The 22,182-nt window shown below is 43.5% G+C and overlaps 1 protein-coding gene across 1 annotated transcript in view; it reads right to left on the reverse strand.

Annotated features, from left to right (window-relative positions):
* The window catches only part of CFAP58 (cilia and flagella associated protein 58), a 263,223-nt gene that overhangs the window by 42,588 nt on the left and 198,453 nt on the right, over positions 1-22,182 (reverse strand). The window contains exon 16 of the transcript XR_014253460.1: positions 18,581-19,570. The gene's annotated coding sequence lies outside the window, so the exon portion shown is untranslated. The remainder of the gene's footprint in view (positions 1-18,580; positions 19,571-22,182) is intronic.

Consider the following 22,182-nt stretch of genomic DNA (forward strand, 5'->3'; position numbering starts at 1 on the left):
AGTTGAGTTTCCATAAGGTCAATGCACACACCATCAACACGAGATGTTTCAGCACAAGATCTATGCTGAGTAGATGGCAGGTACAGTAAATAGGTCAAGCTCAGAGGATAGTAAGCTCATGGAGAGCTGAGACATTCCACTGGCAGGCAAGAAGGGAGAGGGGCGCTTCTGAGAGTACCTTTGGACAGATACCTGGGAAAGGAGTAGACATCTTAACAGAGGGCACAGGGCAAAGAGAAGCATGAATCCTGAAGTGGTCAAGATGTGTCCAGATGTGTGCTGAGCAGCTAGAGTGGCTGAAGGTGGCAGAGGGTTCACACCATGGAAGCAGGAGAGTGAGGAGAGCTAGCGGGCTGGAAGTGAAGTCAGCTTAAATCAGAGCTTGGAGGAACAAGAACGCTAGAACAATGAATATGGACTTTACCCTGTAGATGTTGTAAAGCCAGTCAAAACTTCAGAGTCTAGGAATGGCACAGTGAGGGAGGGGAGAGGCCCACTTAATGCAAGAGATCAATCAAAAAGATAGCACAGGGTGGCAAATAGCTAGAGACTTGGGGGTGACATAAGACTTCCCGCAATATCCTGCTCAAAGTCAAGGTCAAAAAGAGTTACTATGATCTCAGTCTGAATACCCTCCCCCCAAATACCAGAACCATCACATTACTCACCAGCTTCAAGTCACTAATCAAAGTACAAAAACCAACCTCATGCCAACAAAAATCAATTTGTCTTCTGCCCTTTGCTTTACAAATGATCTAGATTTTCCAAGTGCAGTAGAAGAAATAAGGTAACTTTTCCAATAAGATTATTTCATGCAAGAAACAGTCTCCTTTTCAATAAATAGTTTTAAACCATCTCCTTGGTTTCTGAATTACGCTACTCTCCGAAGATATATAAATAACAGGCAGCAGTTTTATTTCCTGTGAGTGGGGAGCTTTCGTTTAACAAGAAGGAGAGAGGCAGGGTGATGGACTTTTGGCGATGAAGAAAGATCTATTAGATCATCTCGGCCATCTCGCTGGGCCTGCTCAAGACTGCCCCCAGCTCCAGTGGCATATTCACTGCTGCTCAGGCTAGTCCAGTTCTAAATGATTTAAGGGTCACATATTAAAGGCTCATGACCAGCTATAAAGAGGTGCTTCTTTCTGAGACACCAACGAAGCCTTGGCTGTAATTTTAGGTGCATGCTTATCCCACCAGAGGTCGGGGGGCACCTTGCTGTCCTTCAGGCTGTATCACACCAGGGCCATGGCAGTCACACCCATCTGGACTGTAGTCACCCTCCAAGAAAAAGTACAAATGCCATGTGCATTTATCAACACTCACAAGCAACCATGAGCTGTATGCATTCTTACTATCCGTAGCAGTCAGTACAGATGGGTTTCAAAAGGAACGGAATGGCCCTAATTTGTATACAAGGTGGGTTGCGTGCTGCAAGAAGTTGGTCTTGGGATGGCGGGGTGGAGTGGGGCAGACCTAGTCACCTCCTCCTCTTCCCCAGCAGGAGTGCACGTTATCTCCACTGAGTTCTGGGAGCGATCCATCTCAGGATGGGGGACTCCAGAACTAGGAATATCCTAAATCTCATACACTGTCGCTGCACCTTAGGCCCATAGGATCAAAATGCTCTGAGTACATTTTAACCATTTGAAAGTCTTGGTGGCATGGCCCAGGTTTAGAAATAGAGGGCAGATGAAAAGAAATGGGGTGACTCAACCAACAGACTAGAGGCCATCACCAGTCTCTAAACAAGTCTTTAGAACTATAATAATCATCACTAAATTTAGCAAGCATTTACTACACTCCAGACGCATACATAATTTCTCCTTTTATGGTACATTCTTGGGTACTTACTATTATTATTCTTATTTTACAGCTAGGGTAACTGAGGTTTAGAGCAGTTAATTCACCCACCCTTATTTTCATATCTGTCTTCTCCACTCATTTAATCAGCACTGTTGGGGCCCCTCATAGACTTGCTGTCATTACTCTTCACTTGTGTCATTGTGGCTTTGGCATCCCTTGATGTGCACACACAGAAAAGCCTGGGATCCCTGATGTGGGATTCATTTACTACAGGAGATACTAAAAGTCACATCTCAATTCCAACAATGTCTTCTTTAATAATAACTCCAAGAGAAATTTCTTCCAGCCTTAGTACCTAATATAGCTGCATGTCTACTGAGGTCTGTTTTTACCTTCAGGCATTACAAAAAAATATAAGTAATGGTATTTCCCTTTTTGCATTTGCAAATAGGGAACTCTGGAACAAATTTCTATCCTACCTCTGTTAAAGTGTGTAAGACATTAAGCCATATATTGGGGATAATAATATTACTCCTGGTTTTGTTTTCTTTCTTCTTTCATTCTTGTCCCCTCTGCCCTCTTTCCTCACTTAAAATTACTTTTCTCTCCTTGGCACTATATGCACTTTTATATGTCACCACAAGCAGTTCTTAAAGTGAGATGAGATATAAATATATTTTAAAACCAAAAGATCTGGAGGTGTGTATGTCTTGTGAAAATGCAAGACTTCATCCAGCTTTATACTTATGAATTAGTTTGTGAAGAAGCAACAATGGTGGAGTAAGTAGCTCTAAGAGCCCATCCCTCTACAGAAACATCAAACAATCAAGAAAAGATGTCTAAATCAACTTGTCAGAACTCTGAAAAACACTCCAAAGTTTATAGCAAACAAGTCAATTCTGAATCAAGAAAAGGAGACTTTAAAAGTGTAGGAAAGCTTTGTGACTAGTTGGTTGCCCTGACCTCTTCAGCTTGGCAGTGAGTGGTCTTGAAGACATTAACCTGTATTCCTGTTTTGAGACCCTGACCCCTGGTTCTGAGGCAAGAGAATAGGCCTTATTCACAAGTAACCATGTTGGTCCCAACCTATCTGGGAGCTACCTGAAGACTCATGCAAGGTGTATGTCTTTGTTTAACCTATCTTGGAACCACTCAGGGTGGAAAACACAGTGGGTATTCCTCAAAAACATTGTAAGGTAAATGGAAACCCTGTAGATCCCTGAGGCATATAATAGAGTGCCTAAAGCCCAGGAAGAAATGCTAGGGAGAGAGTTTCTTTGAGAATTTCAGGTCAAAAGCTCCCATGTATAGAGGCCACTTACCCATGTAAGAAAGCCACACAAATGCCCAGGGTAGAATGTGTGCTCAGAAAAGACCTGTGAAGACCCTAAGCTTTGCTCTCTGGATGATCTCTAAGTTTCCTGTAGGCAGGAATTGAAGGCTAAGGCAAAATATTTAAACGACTTGATTAAGAATTGAAGGAGTTCCCCAGTATAGAGCCCAATCTCCAAAGACTGGAAGAGATTTTAAAATTTGATCCTTCTGGGGTTTTTTCTTTTTCTTCTCTCTCTGTCTCTCCCTCTCTTTCTTCCTTCCTCTCCCTCTGACTCCTGGTATTCAAGGAAATCTTTCTCAAAACAACTAGCTGAATGCAAGCAAAAGGAACAGAAACTTCAGAGACCACACATAACAAAAAATACAGACTGCAAAAATAGTTTAGAAAAATTGCTAAACCAATAACTAGAGTCTACAGGAAGCAGTAAAAAGAGGATGAATTTGATTACAGAGTTCCTACGATACTGAAAGTTCCAGTTTCCAACACAAAAATTAGGAAGCATGAAAAGAAATAAGCAAGTATGGCCAATTCACAGAATATATATATCTGAATCACTTTGCTGTACTGCAGAAATTAACACAACATTGTAAATCAACTATAGTTCAATAACTTTTTTTTTAAATGCTGCTGGGACAACTAGATATCCAAATGCAAAAGAATGAAGTTGGGTCCCTGCCTCATATCATATACAGAAATTACTAAAAATGTATCAACAACCTAAAACTCTTAGAAGAAAATTTAGGGATAAATTTTAAAGACCTTGGATTTAGCAAATGAATTCCTATATATAACAACAAAAGAAAAAATAGATTGGACTTCATCAAAATTTTTAAACTTTGTGCCTCAAAGTACATTATCAAGAAAGTGAAAAAACAACACACAGAATAGGAAAAAATATTTGCAAATTATGTATCTGATAGCTGTCTAGTATCCAGAATAGATAAAGAACTCTTAAGAGCTCAATAACAAAAAGACAAACAACTCAATTAAAAAGTGGGCAAAAGACTTGAATAGACATTTCTCCAGAGAATATATACAGATGAGCAGTGACAAACACATGAAAGGATGATCAACATCATTAGTCATTAGGGAAATATAAACCACAATGAGATACCACTTCACACCCACTAGGATGGTTATTAAAAAAAAAAAAACAAACAGAAAATCAGTGTTGGTGAAGGTATGGAAAAACTGGAACCCAAAACAATTTAGTGGCTCCTCAAAAAGTTAATTAGAGCTACAATATAAACAAGCAATTCCACTACAAATCTGGATATATATGTTTGGTATAGATCCAAAATAATTGAAAACAAATACTGAAACAAATATATGTACACACATGTTCATAACAGCACTAGTTCACAACACGCAAAATGTGGAACCCCAAATGTTCTTCAGTGGATGAATGCATAAAAAATTGTGACATATGTAGACAATGAAATATTATTGAGCCATATAGAGGAATGAAGTACTGACACCTGCTACAACAAGGATGAACCTAGGAAACATTATGCTAAGCCAAAGAAGCCAGACAAAATATCACATCTTGTATGATTCCATTTATATGAAACATCCAGAATAAGTAAATCCGTAGAAACAGAAGGCAGATTGGTAGTTGCCAGGGACTGGGAGGGACAGGGAAATGGAGGTTAACTGCTTTCTTTTGGGGGTGATGAAAATATTTTAGAATTACAAAGAGATGGTGGTGGCACAACACTGTAAATGTACTAAATTCCACTGAATTATTCACTTTAAAATGGTTAATTTTATCGTATATGCATTTCACCTCAATTAAAAAGAAAAAGTAAACCAGATAAACCAATTTTTAAATTTTTAAAATTTATTCAAAAGACAAAGCTACCTGAAGGTAGAAATCAAGTCTCACTCATCTTTATGTGCCCTCACCCCCTTGATCTTTAGCACAACCTGGCACATGAAGATAATGAACAGTATTTACCTGGATGAATAAATAATCTGAAGAAAAGCTATATATAAACTTTGGAGACTTAGAAGTTCCATAATATCTTCCTTACTTTCATCCATCTTTTTAATTTGTTTGTTTAAATGTTTCCTTAGATTTTCTTTTTCCAACCAAAGCAATACTCCCTAGTAGCTACAAGCCAACAACAGAGGTAAACAAAGAATTTCCACCACCTGCTCACCCCACACCCCAATCCTGCAGTCTCTGTACTCTCACAAACACCGGGTTCCCGCTACTAACAGATTAACACCGGTATTAACAGATTAACAATCTTGTGTGTATCTTATACTGTCCCCTTCATGCTTATTCAAATATCCCCTGAATGATGCATGCAACTCATCCTTCAGTTATAATCTTGGTATTAGTATTCCGAGAGTGAATTACTCCTGTGTGCTTTTATTCCTTCATCTCCTCCCCCAGATGATGGGGGCCAAGAGAAAATGATTAGGAGGCATCTTCCCAGGTCAAAGGCATGACATTTCAACTGCTCCATGCATTGTCTAATTATGCAAAGTGGGAGTTTGATTTGAAACTTTAAATGAGAAAGCTTAAGTAGGCGAGACATTTGGCAACAACCATTCTCCCACCCCTAATATATGCTATTCGTTGTTTTATAACCATCCCCCCTTATCAGCAGAGACCGTCTGCCTCCCAACATGGATTTTATCCAGGATTATTCTGACTTTTCTCAATTCACAGGTAGCATTTCATCACCTCCTAATATTTACTTATTTACAGTCAGCCCTCTCTATCCACAGGTTTTGCATCCGCTAATTCAACTAACCACTGATGTAAAGAATTTGGGGGAAAAAAAAGTCCAGAAAGTTCCAAAAAATAAAACTTTAATTTTCCATAAGCCAGCAACTATGTACACTGTACTAGGTATTATAAGTAATCTTATAGTAGAGATGGTTTAAAGTATACCGGAGGATGTGCATAGGTTATATGCAAACACTACACCACTTTATACAAGGGACTTGAACATCTATGGATTTTGGTATCTGCTGGGGTCCTGGAACCAATCCCCATGGATATCGAGGGACAACTGTATTTACTTATTTTGCTTACTGTCTGCGCCTCCCCCCACTAGCATGTTACCGCTATAGGGCAGAGATTTTGGTCTGTTCTGTTCATTGACATATGCCCAGCACCTAGAATACTGCCTGGCACATAACAGGTGATCATACAAAGAACATATCATAAAAGAATATTCATATATAAAAAATTCTACAAGATCTCCCCTTTTAGGACCTCTTGTAAAGGTCACTTCCCTCTAGAAAAAGTTAAGGGTATAAATCTGGAATATTTCCTCTTCTCTCCTCTCCTTCCTGGTTTCCCAGGAAGATTACAGCTAAATAAGGGAGAGGGGAAAGTTGACCAATTCAAAAGGTTCTTGCTTGCCTAAAGCTACCAGTTTCTCACCTCTCTGCATCCCCAGTGAAGTTTAGAGATAATAGACCCTCCCTGTGTATCATCCTAAGAGACTTGATAACCCCCTCTACATAATCTTGCTGGGTCCTTAGTCCAACCGTTGGGAGAGACAGAGAATGAGGTATCACCCTGTCACAGAAAGACATCTGGGAGGCTTCAGAGTGACGTGAGGGAGCTGATGTCAGAATCCACAGCTCCAACTGTTCAGGACTGTCGTCGATGCCAGCGAGAAGCATCTCCTCTCCCTCATGAGGTCGTGTTTAAAAACCCTAGCTCAGTGTCCTATTTTTCTACCACAGCAAGCATGTCCCCCAAACCTATTTTGGGACCAACAGAGTACAAAAGCAGAGGCTCAAGGTTTTTTCAAGAAGTACTGGTTGATTGGCAATTTTGTTGAATGTCTTTCAATTTGGGTTTGTCTGGTGTTTTCCCATGATCAGACTGAGGTTATGCATTTCTGGCAAAAATACCGAAGTGATATTTTTCCACCAAAATGAAGTTGTGTCCCCAGCACAATACTCTTTGAAAGTATCAAGGTCATAAAAGGCACACATACACACACACGCTCTAAAACAAGTGATTTTCTACTTATACCATATAACTTTCACACCATCAAGCCATACTCAATATTTCCGTAGTATTTGTGAAGTTGAAATCAAGTCATTGTCAATTGTGGGTGGCAAAAAATAAAGGACTTCCAACAAACCCCCGTCTACTGCATCTCATTCATTCAGTAAATATGTATTGGAAACCTGAGCAACAGGCACGGCAGAGCAACGGGGAGTGACTCATTTCCAGTCCTCCTTTTACAACACAGAGTAAGTGAACTCTCTTTGATGAGCCTGGACCCCATCCCATGACTCACTGGGTGGCCTAGTTTAGTTTCCACCCACAGGATGTGTATACAGCCATGGACATGCAGAAAGCAAAGGTTAGGATCAATGTGAGAGACATTGTAAAGGAATGAGAAAAAGATAATTAATCGGATATGGAAGTATCTAAAAGGAAAGAATCATGGAGTCCATCCTCTGTTCCTGTTTCTAAGTACCGAGGCCAGATTCTAACAAGAGCTTTAGGTCTTACGTCAAGGAGGCCTTTTTCACCAACTGTCTCAATCCATTCAGGCTGCTATAACAAAACTAACATAGACTGGGTATCTTATAAAGAGCAGAAATGTATTTCTCACAGTTCTGGAGGCTGGAAGTCCGGCATCAGGGTGCTGGCCTGGTCAGGTTCTGTCTGCTGAGGGCCTGCTTCCATAAACAGCCATCTTCCCAATGTAACCTCACGTGGTGGAAGGGGTGGGGAGCTTTCTCAGGCCTCTCTTATAAGGGCACTAATCCCACTCACTGGGGCTCTGCCCTTATGACCTAATCACCTCCTAAAGGCCCCACCTCCTAATACCATCACCCTGGGGTTAGGATTTCAACACAGGAATTTTGAAAAAATCAGACCACAGCACTGACCAACCTCAGTCCCTATTTCTTCTTCTAGTAAATTAAATCCTGGGCTCATCCTTACAGGTGGAAATGAAAAATAGGAATGATTTGGGTCCAACCTGACATGAACTTGACTTCTGAGGTTCCAGACTGCTATAGGGGAATGGAATGAGGAACACATCAGCTTTGGGAACAGACCCAAGGACCCAGGGAAAGTTTTCAGACCCCGCCTCTCTTTATAGGTATAATGAGATAACCATGGTGTTTCAGAGGCCACTGACCACAGCCCTGGGTCCCCGCTTCTCTCACTGCCCCCCACCAGGCTGTTCAGGCAACTGTGCTGGAAAGGTGGTGAGTCAGCAGCACTCAGAGCCGCCTTCCCTGAATGTTCAGAGTAGCTGTTTTTCATTTAGTCCCTTAAATGTCTCTCAGCGCGAGTGACATGCAGCCAACTATCTTGTTGCCCAACACGTCAGGAAAGGCGGCTGTCCCACATCTGCTCAGCCCATGTTTTTAATTGCTTAATAGTAGTGAGTGGGCTTCCCTCCTCCTCCCCCCCCAGCAAAGCAGCGTGGGGGGCTTTGACATTCAGGGCCTGGCGTGTGGGCAGGAAACGCAGATGAGGCTGGGAAAATGTCAACCTCCTACAGCTTCTCTCCCAATTAATCACAGCACCATATGACAGGGCACACCTCCGAGGGGGAACGCTGGGCTGGCGGTGGGGAGAGCTCGCTCCAGCTCCAGCCCCGCTACTAAATTAGCCGTGTGACGGAGCGTGGGCAGCGTGACCAGCTCACCCTCCGGGAGCCTCGAGCCCCTACTTGTTTGAAACTTTTTAAAAGGAATGGGAATTGGAGAAAAGGATCTTTAGGGGATGGTCCCATGGGCTAGTGATTAAGAGCTCCGACTCGGAATTCAGACCACCTGGATCCACGTGTGACTCCACCACCTGCCAATAATGGGATCCCAAGTCAGTGATTTGAGTTATCTGGGCCACAGTTCCCCCTGCTACAAAACGAGCATCATAGTAGGACCCACACAGCAAGGAGGTTGCAAGGACTGAGAACTGAGCGTAGCATGAAGTGTGCACTTCATAAATGTTAGTTGCTCTTATTATTCCGATTCTAGTCATCTAAGTCAACTGACTGTATTTAAAGTTCCAAGGGAAGTATTTTCAAAGATGAATACAACGTGGAATTTGCCCCCAGATACTCAGTCTTATGGGGAAGACAAACATATGCTTAAAACGTGTGAGGGCTGAAGGAGGTGGGCTGCCTGTAAGAGGTAGTGCCACGTGCCGGGGGCTGGGCCGAGGGCGTGGCGGGCATTCTCCCGCTTGACCCTCACAGCCGCCCAAATGAGGTTGATCCCGTTTTATAAAATGGGAAGCAATCTCAGAGAAGCTACATAATTTACCTTAAATCACACAGCTTCTATGTGTCAAAGACAGGATTCAAAGTCACGTCTTAAGTCACTGCTCTTCAACTCTGCGTCTTTGGGGAACCGGGTGGGCATCTGGGGAACGCTTTACAGAGGAAGTAGCATCTGAGCAGACTAAGCCTCCACCTATTTTTATTATGGAAAGGCAGGATTTCTGGGGCATGTCCCAGGAATGCTTCTTAGCTATATAGGTAAGTTCTCTGTAGCCCCAGTTCTCTCTGAGCCCCAGTTTCTTCATTTTCTGAATAATAATAGTGCCCACCACAGAGCTCATGGGAGGAGTAAGTGAGCTTATACCTGTAAAACTCTTAACAGTTCTGGAACACGGCAAACACTTAATAGATGTTAATTTGCCATCATCGTTGTGTCTTCTTTATCATCATCATTGTCATCATCTGTGCTCAGTTCCCCTTCAGCTGACAGGACCACCCACTGATAAAAAGGGAACCTCTGTTTTCACAAGGGCTCTCAAGACCATTTCCCAGCCTGAAATGGACAATCAGTCGTTTGTTCCTTAGGTTAAGAATCTGTCCTGTGCCTGGGTCTTCCTGTAAACATGAGAGCCACCAAGAGGAATGAATCACACATGCAATTCTTAGTGCTTTGAGAAAGGAGTCCATGCCCTGGGAAGGCTGGACTAGGAGAGTGAAGTAGAAGCAGACAAGAGAAAGGCCCCTACAAATGGGGACTGCTAGAAACTAGGGAGGGGGTAGAGCCAGATGCTGCCTCCTTCGAAATTCCACCAAGGGCTCCCTTGGTTAGAAAATCTGCCAAGAGGCTGAGCCCCCTCCCCCCCGCCCAGCCTCCGGCAGGGACGGTATATGAGCTGGGCCCTCATTAGCATGTGCCGCCAGAGTACAGAGGGGTGAGTGATGGCTCCCCCAGAACAGAGGCGTGTTTGATGTAGGCTTGTCAGCCCCACCATCCTTCACCAGGACCTGGGGCCAAGATTCATATCCTTTGTCAGAGGCTCATCTAACACCCTGAGCTGGCTTCCACTGGGGTCTAATTTGTATACCCTCTCCCTGAGAATGGCAGGCAATCTTTCAGGGCCCGGAAACGGGGGGAGGTGGGGGGAACACGCAGCAATGGTCCATTTTTCCGGGGAATATCTTAGGGGCTGGAGTCAGGATAAACTAAGAAGAGGGGAAACGGAGAGAAGGACCCAGAAGGAATGCATTAACCACAACTTTTTACCCTTAGAGCACCTGCCCTCCCTCCCCCAGCCCCACCTCAGGTTTTCCAGGGAATATCACTTGGAATAATGGTATATTATTCAGTATCAGCTCGAGATACTAGTCTGTCACAATAAGCAGCTGCTCACCAAGAGAAAACGATGCCATGACATGCCAAGATCAGATTCAGACGAGGAGTAACAGCCTCAGATCCAGATGAAGCAGTTTGACTATTTTAGCTGGAAGCCTTATTTGTCTTTCACTTGGGTTGCCATGTCTCTAGGTCAATTTGTTAAGTACCTATGATGTGCTGGGCAGAGGGCTGGGGGTTGGGAGACAGGCAAAGCTGTGGCCCAGTCTCTGCTCCAGGAGCTCACAGTCTGGACCCCGTGAGTATAAGCCTGCCCAGGACAGCAACTAGGTCTTGGGGTGGTTTACTCTGCCCTGTGGCTTCCACAGTGCCCGACACACAATAGATCCTCAATGGCACCTCTTCAGTGCTAAATTTCAGTAGCGTTTTTCCCACAAAAATGACGCAGAAACCAACAGGAATAAAGTCTTATATTCTTTTCTCTCATTTAATTCATTGCAGGGGAAGAGTGTTTCCCTCATTTTCCATTAAGCTTGGACAGTAAAGATGCAACAAAAATTGACACCACACACTCAGGCAACTTCACCATGCATTCTGTGTAATATTGATGGAAAGAATTCTGGGCTGGAGGCCACGAGTTAATGCTGGCTCTGCCCTAAGGTCCCCGCGAAGGTCCCTAAGGTAACTGGGAACCCCCTGGACCACTCTGAACCTGGTCCATGTAGGACCAGCTCGTCTGCCTGATCTATCGGAATACAAGGCAGAAGGGGCTCAAAGATGCTTTCATGTGGGGTCTCTTAGCTGGGTCTGTGGGTTCTGCTCTCAAAGCCTAAGGCTGAGGAAACAAAATGGTGGACCCAGATGTAGCGGTTTGGCCCCCATGAAGTATTAAAGAAAATGGAATTTCCAACATTGAAAAATTCGGAGAAGTTTTTACATTTTAAACTCTGAATTTCCAGCTGCTCTTGAAAAATCGAAAATCTGACAACACCAGACCAGAAGCTCAGCATGAAAGCAGTCTTTTGTAGTTGAAGTATGGCTACATCCTTTAGACTGGGCCTGTGCTCTGCAGCTCACCACAGTTCTCACTGCAATCAGCTTTCCTGTTTTAAGCCATCCCCTGGACCCTGCAGGCATCTGAATGGGTAATAAGCCTGAGCAGGTTAACCTGTGGTGCAAGACAGCACGAGCCCACCACCACCTAGGAATTTACACTTACAGGCACAAGTGGACCCCCAAGAATTCAGAGGAAAGGGAGTTCTAGAATGTTGGGCAGGGCAGGGGAGGTGGTCAAGGAAGGGAGGGAGAGATGTGTGTGGTCCTACTTGGGGTCCATGTGTAAGTCATTCTGGCCAGACTGGGGGCCTGTGCAGGGGAGCTGGTGGGAGGCCTAGGCTGGGAATGGCTAAGTTGAGCCCATAATGTGGAACAAAGGACGTGAATGCCAAGTAATATTATTCTCAGCCTTTCATGCCAAGAACTCCAGATATAATGTGGGGTTTAGGTGCTAAGGCTGCCAAGCTCACCCTACACACACTTCCACCCCACCTTCATGACAACAGTCAAGGTAGGAGGCTCGGCCTTGGGAAATGCACAGCTAAGTACAAAGTTCTGACAACCACCCTCCACCTTCACAAACTCCTCACTCTGTAGGTTTCCTAAACCGGCCAGAGGCATCCCACCAAGACCCAGTGGCAGCAGGGGGCAAACTTCTAGGCTGAATCCTCCCAAAGCACTTTAGGGGAAAGAACAGGAGAAAGAGAGAAGGGAAAAAAACCTCCTTTCAGCTTCATTAGAGCTCTTGCTTAACTGAGCTAAAAATAAAACTAATCGCTTTTGCTATTCTAATGTGAAAAATCAGTTTTTAAAAGATCAAGATTCTCTCCCTGGCTGGAGAAATCATTGAATCGGGAATAGACTGTCTGCCAATGAATTATGAATATAGTAATCAAGTCTTCTTGGAAGGCCAAAGTCTTGGTTACAAATGGGCACTATAATTAGAAATATGCTGAAACTGCCTAAAGCAGACCACCCCCCTGCAACTTTGTCTTTTTTTTAAAGAGGGAAGAGGCATGGACTGCTCCCCTCCAGGTACCTGGCTTGTCCTCAAGCAATTCCTGGTTCTCAGCATTGAAGGAGACATCTACACAGAAGAGTATAGGAACGCCACCTGCCCACCACCACTGAAAAGCCCCACCAACCTCCCCCAACAGTAGCTGTGAAAATGCTTCAATTATCTTCATTCACGACCTGGAATTCCACAAATTAAAAATATTCCAGGACAGCAATCAGCCTCTTTTCAAATCCAAGAGAGCAGGGCTCAGTCATCTACACCTTAGTGGGTTATCAGTTCGATTCAGTCCTTTCATTTGAACAGATAGTTGAGCCGCCAGGTTTGGGAGCTGCAGGAGTTGGGGCATGCATGTCAGGGAGGAAAATGAGAAAAGAAGGGCAACACTGAAAGGTGGGGTTCAAGGGAGAAGGAGGATGAGTAGGGCTGCTCCTACCTCCAAGCCCTCAACCAGGAAGGAGAAGAGGCACCGCTACAAAACTTAGACAACGAGAAAAGCCAATCGAGATCAAGAGCCAATAATAACAATCACATCCCCTCAAAAATGTATCACAATTGAGAAGGCATTATCTTACCTCATTTTCTTGAGGATAGAAGCAAAAAAAAGGTGGCTGGGAGTTGCTATCTTTCCTCAAATCCTTTACCTTTGGCTTGGCCTCTAGAGATGGGATCATTTCTAACCAGAAAGCCCCCTGAACAGGAGCTGCTTCCAAGAGCTTACTTATCCCAGCCCTGGAGCGGTCAGTTGGGGGAGGGAGGTCAGGGCTCTGCTTTTCTCTGAGCCCGGGATTGAAGGTAAGCCCAGCTCCTCAGTCCCTTGCCCCTTGCTAAGTACAAGCATATGGGCTTAATCAGTGGTTCTCAGCCCTGATTGCACATTAGATTCACCTGGGAGATTTTTCAACGTTGATGCCCAAGTCATCTCCCAGACCGATTAAATGTAATATCAAGGAGTGGCTCCAGGCACCACTGTTTGTTAAAGATTTCCAATGATTCTAATATGCAGTCATGGCTGAGAACCACTAACTTTTTTTTAATAACCATTTATTTCTTTTTTTCTTTTCTTTTCTTTTTTTAGACTTTTAATTTTATATTGGAGCAGAGTTGATTAACAATCTTGTGATAGTTTCAGGTGTACGGCAGAGTGACTCAGTTACACGTATACATGTATCTATTCTTTTTCAAATTCTCTTCCCATCTAGGCCATTACTTATTACTGAGCAGAGTTCCCTGTGCTATACAGTAGGTCCTTGTTGGTTATCCGTTTTAAATATAGCAGTGTGTACATGTCAATCCCAAACTCTCTAACTATCCCTTCCCCCCACCCTTCCCCCCCTGGTAACCATAAGTTCGTTCTCTAAGTCTGTGAGTCTGTTCTGTATAACCATTTTTTAAAATTGAAGTATAGTTAATTTACAATGTTGTGTTAGTTTCAGGTATATAGCAAATTGATTCATTTATATATACAATATATATTCTTTCTCAGATTCTTTCCCATTATAGGTTATTACAAGATATTGAATATAGTTCCCTGTGCTATACAGTAGGTCCTTGTTGGTTATCTATTTTATATATAGTAGTGTGTCTATATTAATTCCAAACTTGTGTCTATGTTAATTCCAAACTCCTAATTTGTCTCTCTCCCCTCCCCCCATCCCCTTTGGTAACCATAAATTTGTTTTCTATGTCTGTGAGTCTATTTCTGCTTTGTAAATAAGTTCATTTGTACCATTTTTTTTTTTTTAGATTCCATTTATATGTGGAATCATATATTTGTCTTTCTCTGTCTGGCTTACTTCACTCAGTATGATAATCTCTAGGTCCATCCAAGTTGCTGCAAATGGCATTATTTCATTCTTTCTTACGGCCGAGTAATATTCCACTGTGTATATATACCACATCTTCTTTATCCACTCACCTGTTGATGGACACTTAGGTTGCTTCCATGTCTTGGCTATTGCAAATAAAGCTGCTATGAACATTGGGGTGCATGCATCTTTTCGAATTAGAGTTTTGTCTGGATATATGCCCAGGAGTGGATTGCTGGATCATATGGTAACTCTATTTTTAGTTTTTTAAGGAACCTCCATACTGTTTTCCATAGAGGCTGCAGCAATTTGTATTCCCACCAACAGTGTAGGAGGGGAGAACCACTGACTTCATCATTCCCATCCATCACCTGTTCTCCATCTTCCTGCCCCTCCTCTCACTTCCCAGACCCAGACTGAGGGGCTTCTCTAGCACAAGAGGTTCTGGAGGCAGCGATGCCTCCATCTCCCAGGGTGGGCACCAGGTTTCGGAGCATCTCTGTGTAGCCCAGCTTCCCCACACACCCAAAATCATTCCATTAGAAGAGACCTTAAAGCACATCTAACCCAGGGTAGCAGATAGGATTCATCCTCAACCCAACTCTGTTGGACCAGAAGTGGATCTTTAGGGTACTATATTGAGAAAACCCTTCTCAAGAGGACATGTCCAAGCTCAGTGGGAAAGAATATCATCTTCAACTATCAATATCAGCCAAGGAAGCAGGAGAAGGAAATGGGGGTACAGAAGCCTTAGCATCTGTCAAGCCTAAAAAAAATTCCTTATCTGGTTTTTAGGTAAAAGAGACCCAGAGAAAGGAAGTAACATGCCCATTAACCAGTTCAATAAATCAGCAAGTTCGCTTGAAAGGTTTTGTCTGTGTCTAATACTGTAGAACCTTGCCACTCAAATCAAGGTCCGTAGACCATCGGGTTCAGCATCTAACAAGCTGGGAGCTTATTAGAAATGCAGAATTTCAGGCTCCATACAAGACTAACTGGAGTCAAACCTGCATTTTAACTAGTTCCCTGGGGATTCAGCTTCACAGTGAATTTTGAAAAGCCCTGCTAGGGAGTAGAGAGAAGATGGGAAGGAATAACAGTGGCTCTGCCACAGTCCAGATGAAGAATACCCAAAAAAAAAAAAAAAAAAAGTCAAGCAAAGAACAATGCTAACTACTGTAAGAGAATAAACATGCTGCTGAGCCCACAAAGAGGAGAGATCCACGTAAGCACAAAAACACAGAAGGCTGCAGAGAGAAGGGAGCCTTAGGGTTGAGCGACACAGTATGGGTGGAGCTTAAATAAGCAGCAAGGGCCCCTGTCACTCTCTGGCAGCACTCCCCTCATCTCTGGGAGGCCTCTGTCTCTTGCCTTCTCCCCTTCCATAGCTCCGGATGTAGATCAATTGTTTCTGGTGGGAGCCTTCTCTTCTCAACAGGCTTGGGAGCTCCTTGAAGCCAGGGATGGGGTCTTTCCCCTGCCCCATCTCCTGCACACATCCACACAGGACCAGGCTCAGAAGGACCACTCCAACCCTTCTGAATGAATAAATGATTGAACGAACAAGAAAGGACCGAAGCCAGGTCTGTAATAACAGAGAGCCCAGCTCCATGCTGCCCCTGTCCATCACTACCTCCCCAAATTGACCCAGTGGGTCCTAGGCTGGTGCCCCAAATTATCCAACTATGACTTTAGAAAACTTAATCTAGAATCCCAACCCTCACCCAGGTCTAGTTTGGCTGCTAATAAGTTGGGGTCCCTTTATTCTGGAAAAAAAACTCCCTTGGCTCTGTGATCCCAACATTCAAAGCTGAACCACAGAGGGAGAGAAGCAGAGAATGAGGCTTGAAGAGAGGGGGTGGGAGCCCTGCCTGAAGTTTTATGGAGCGGAGATAACAGTCACTCTGCAGGGTCGGTTCTCCTTAGTCAAGATGTTCCCTCTTATACAGCAGCCTTCAAAGGCCCTGGCCAGCCAGTCTACCTCCAGCCCACCCCACAAAGTTAATGTATGTGGAAGTACTTTGTAGAGAGTAAAGAGATATGTAGTATAAAGTATTATCATAGTTGTATGATGAGAAAACCTCCAATAGAATCTTAGAGTCATGGATATTTTCCATTCCTTTATTCTTTCACAGTCTTGCCTTTGTGAACTCTGCAAAAAAAAAGAGAGTGCAGGCTCTGGGGTGATACTACCTGTGTTTGGATCCTGACTCTGGCACTTTTCGTTATTTAACTAAAGAACTAAAGCAAGTTATTTAACTTCTCTATATCTAGAGATCCTTATCAGTAAAACAGAGATAGTAATAATAATAACACCTACATCAAAAGGGTGTTCTTGGGATTAAAAGAGGTAATGCATATGTGAGTTCTTGGTACATACTACACATTCAGTAAAAGTTAGCAATTAGTTTCTGCCTTTGGCTCCTGCCCATCTTACCTTCCAGGGTCCATCTCACTACACATGTCTCCCCTAGGCCTATAAATGTGGCCCCTGGATGCCCAGTTTATCCCATGGACATCAGCCAGGCCTGGTCTAAGCTAGGATCTCATGTTTCAATGAAAGCAGTGCCCTCTGACACTTGACTCTTTATACCTACCATGCTCTTAGGGTATATTCTCAGTAAACTTTCAAGTATTTGATAATCTAATTTAATCTGGAAAGAAAGAATGCATTTTAAAATCAGAAAATGAAATAGATAACTGATAAGTAACTACTGTATAGCACAGGGAACTCTTCTCAATACTCTGTAATGACCTATATGGGAAAAGAATCTAAAAAAGAGTGGATATATGTATATGTATAACTGATTTACTTTGCTGTATAGCAGAAACTAACACAACATTGTAAATCAACTATACTCCAAAAAAATTTTTTTCAAAAAATCAGAAAGACCTCAGTTTGAATTCCAGTTACTCCACTTACTTGCTATGAATCCTTGGACAAAGTTCTTAAACTGTGTGGTACTCAGTTTCTCCACTTAAAATAGAATTACAGCATTTGTCTCCTAGGAATATTATTAAGATTAAATGAGCCACTGAGCGTCAAGTACCTGGAACACAACAGACACTCAGTAAATGGAAGCCAATTGTATAATGACTTTTCAGTTTTCTTTTTTTTTTTTTTTAATTGGGGTATAGTTGTCTTACAATGTTGTGTTAGTTTCTACTGTACAGCGAAGTGGAGTTCCCTGTGCTATACAGCAGGTTCTTATTAGTTATCTATTTTATGCATGTTAGTGTTTATATGTCAATCCCAATCATTTTCTTTTAAGGGTTTTCAATCTCCTTCAACCAAGAGTGAGCATGTTTTGCTGCAGTGACTTTCAAATCATTTTTGGGAGCAAAATATTCTCTTCAAAATAAATCAAACAGATTAAATTGGCCCCATCATCCCCTTCTCTCCTGAAGGATCCCCTGAGACACTACCTCTGAACCCTTAGAAAACTATCAGTACAGGATGAATTGGAAGACTTGAATTCTACTATCTGTTACGCCAGTAACAGTGGCATAACTATCTGTTATGCCAGTAACAGTGGCATAACTATCTGTTATGCCAGTAACAGTGGCATAACTATCTGTTATGCCAGGGAGACTTTTGACAAGTTACTTCTGCTCTCTGAGTCTCAGCTCTCTCATGGTTAAAATGGAGAGCTTGCAGTATGTAATCACTAATGACCCTCTGACTTCTATAACTCAAGGAGGACTCTGGTTACTGGATCTGATTTATTGGTTTTCCTGTCTTTCCCCCGTGCCTACCCCAATCTATTATGCTGAATAGCTATTTGTTGGTACTCTATGAGATAGCTATATCCCCATCACTAGGGTACAACTGCTTCTATTAAATGAAGCAATATCATCCTGTGTTGCCTTGCTCCACACCTGGGCACCTGCATGTGGCAGAATATCACATACAACTATCAAACTGAGAATAAACTAACGGTCCTGGGAGTGAGACTGTGGCTTTGGCCAGAGGGTGAAAGAAGCAAAAAGTGACATATCTACCTTAGTCCAAAGACCCTGAAGGATCCTCCAAAATGCGAAGTCAGGAGCTGGAGGTCCATGGGATCTTAAAGACCACATTGTTTCTTTTTAAAATATCCTTCACCTCAGGACTACCTATTATAAAAGAAGACGAACGTTTACCAATTACCTGGAGGCTTTAATTAGAGTCCAGAGAGTGTATTACCTAGTGGGCAAGTTGCCCAATGTTGAGTGAATGAAAGGAAATTGAGCAGGAGGCATGAGAAAGCAAATTCTAAAGGAGAGGGCAGAGAAGGGAAAGAGGGTGGTGGAGGCTTGGCCCGTGACTTCAGGAGTTCAAGGAGTCAAGTGTAGGTATGGGCAATATGAATGCCAGAATAAAGCCAAAGACCTTGTCATTCCAGCAAAGGCTATCTGTCAAGATCTTCAGGCAAGACAGAATGAGGCTTCATGAGAGGTTGAAAGTAAGGCTGTAATTGTGAAAATACAGATAAGGCATGGTGTATAAAAAGAGTCCCCAAATACTTTCAGGTCCTATCTTTAATGTATACAAAAAAGAATATAACTCTCAGAAGTGATAGTAGAATCAAGTGAAAAAACACATTTTAGAGTCCTTTGAAAACAATGAAATGTCTAATAAACATAAGATGCTACTTATTAAGGTATTGGACCCAATCAGTGCTTGTGATCAGCATCAAGGACAGATGACAGCAGAGCTAACTGCCTTCCAGGTCTTCCTTGAGCTCCCAGGTCTTCCAGGATGGGACTTAACCTTGAAATGAATCTTACAATTCATTTGTCAGGATAGGCCCAAACTGCCTAAAATGCATACTCAACATATGTGTCATGCAGCATTTATGCAATGTTTTCCCAGTAAATGAGTAGCTAGGCTGGGGAGCTTACCTAGTGGATTGCACAGAGTTAATTTCTCAATGTCCCCTTGGAGCTGAGGCAGGAACCTTGGAACACACCAGGAGAATATGACCTAGAGCAGAGGTCAGCAAAATTCTTCTGTAAGGGCCAGACAGTAAATATTTTAGGCTTTGCCGGCCATACAATTTCTGTTGCAATGACTTAACTCTGTTGTTGTAATGCAAAAGCACTGATAATCAATTTCTAAACAAATGAGTGTGACCATGTTCTAATAAAACTTTATTTACAAAAAAAGATGATGGGATGGATTTGTCCCATAGGCTGTGGTTTACTGACCTCTGATCTAGAGGGCCAGTTGTAAATCATTTTAGGCAGAACTGGGTAATGTTTTACTAATATGCACCCAATTTGGTGGTATATAACAGATATTTAAAATGTGTGAATCATCCTTTCATTACCCTGAACCTCAACTTTGGCCTTTATTCCAGATACCCCTTTTGGGAGAGCTCAGGTAGTCCTAGCTAACAAGCAGAGAATGTAGAAAAGATCAAGAAAGGCAAAAAAGAAAAAACAAGTTTGACGGTTATGAAAGGTTAATCGAGAACTATGGGCATATGGAGTCCTAGAGTTGGCCTTGCAAGAGACATAGTCCTTCAACTGGTAGACATATTTCCATAAAAATGAATAAGAGTGGACCACTGAGAACTGAATGACAGCAGGAAACCATGATTGCAGCAGAAGCAGGCTTAGATCAATACAAGGAGATGCTCCAGATCAATTAGGCATTGACTTTATGCTAGGACCAGCACTGGGAGTTTTGCCTATGTTATTGTGTTTCATCCCCACCATCCCCCTCCAATAGAATATTACTTCTACTAAAGCATGAGCGGTCTCAGAGGCAGAGAAATGATGTCGCTTGCTCAAGGACATGCAGCTAACGAGTGGGGACACCGAGATGACAATAGAGAACAATTTAACATCAGAACCCATGCTCCCCTCCCCCACTCTCTGTCTGCCTTGGATTCCAAAGCCTGAGTCACTTAGGGAAGCTGAGGGTTTGTTCCTATGAGGCTCAGGTCCAGAGAATGGAACCTCTCCTCTCCAACCCCTTCCCATTTCAACCGGGCCACCCTCACCAGTCTCCCAACTCTCTCCAGAGGCTTCTCTCTGCAGCTACCCAAACTGGGAATGACTGGGAACCACTCTCCCACCCTGAAGACCCTCTCTCTCCCTTACATGCCGGTGATCCCTTGACCTTCATTAGTGCCCTGGACAGCGCAAGGCTCAGCACAAGTGGGCACTGAGGGGAGTGGGCCTGGGACAGAGGAGGCTCTCTGAGGACCTGGGGGCTCCCAGAGTTATCTCCCACTGCCCTCCCCGCTCAAAGAGGGCCTGGATGGCAGCTGCAAACTGCATATGAAATCCACCCCTCAGTGCTGCCAAGGGCAGGGAGGGTGGGGGGAATGTTTTAAAGTAAAGCAATAATATGCCTGCAATAAAAGTTTACTGGCTTTTATATACATGCTCAATAATGAGGGGAGATATTTCAGCAGCTCAGAGGGGGCCACGGAAGAAAAGCAATTCCCAGCACCACTTCTTCAAGGTGAGAATCTGCCTTCCCCATATGGTCCATAACTGGGAGTGTTTCCCATTTAAAGGGGACTGCATCAAGCTCTGTGTCTCCTTCATTCCTCACTGAGGTTTGGAATGATTCCTCAAAGCTTCTGAATGAAGAGTTTTAAGGTGAAACTTTGCACTGAAGATGAGCGGTGAACGTTTATACCCCAAACCTTGGAAGAGTCCAAAGTTACAGCAACAGAGAGGTAAAGAGATGCGGAATTTCAGAGCGTTCCAGCAGCTCAGAGCTGGGGGCAGGGGTGCGAAGAGAAAGTCTGTGTCCTCAAGCTGTGAGCTCTGGGAAATAAATGGAGGCTGAATCAGAATGCTGCTGTCCTAGACAAGGACCTTAAGGGGCCATGTTCCCATGAGATGGCCAGGAACCTAAGAGAAAGTATAGATAAGACTCTCCCAGGGTGCCTGGGAAACGGGTACAACTGGGGAGCTGGAGAGAATGCTTGGCCACCTCGAAGCACAGGAGATGCCTTCAGAGATTCAGGTGAAGGGGCAGAAATGAGGTGGTGGCCAAGATAAGGGACGAGTGCTTGAGGGAGGCTGGTGCAAAGGCAAATGACCCTGGTGTGGGACCAGGAGAGAAGCCTGCTCTTCCGAGGTGCCCTCTCACACTACCCAGAGATGGAAGATTCTTTTTGTCCTCCGCAGGAAACTGATTGCAGCTGAGACGCCCTTGGGATTTGACACAGACCTGTGGGGCCCCATGGTGCTCACCGGCTAATGGGCATCGTGTCAAACCTCATTAACAGAAACATGCCTGATTTCAAACTCGTGATCAAGTGGACACAGACAAGACTTGAACTGACATGTGAGCTTTCAGTGAAAACAGTTTGTTCCACAAATCAAGAGTGTGAGAGAATTATGGGCAAGAGGGATAATTAACCTAATTGGGGAAAAGCAGCTGATTTCAAGAACTTGGAATGACATTAGCGCCTCTCTCTTTGCATCCAAATAAGTGATAGCCGTCTCCCTGCATCAGAGGCCCAGCAGACCCTCTGCCCCATAACACTTCCGTCAGTCACTAATAGGTGTTGTTGCCTGTGCTTAAAATAGCAATAGTAACTCTCCCCTACTTTCAAGGTCCAGCTCAAATCACCCCTCTCCTGCCCCTGCATGAG

This window comes from Balaenoptera physalus, assembly GCF_965194825.1.
Source record: "Balaenoptera physalus genome assembly, chromosome: 14".
Lineage (NCBI taxonomy): Eukaryota > Metazoa > Chordata > Mammalia > Artiodactyla > Balaenopteridae > Balaenoptera > Balaenoptera physalus.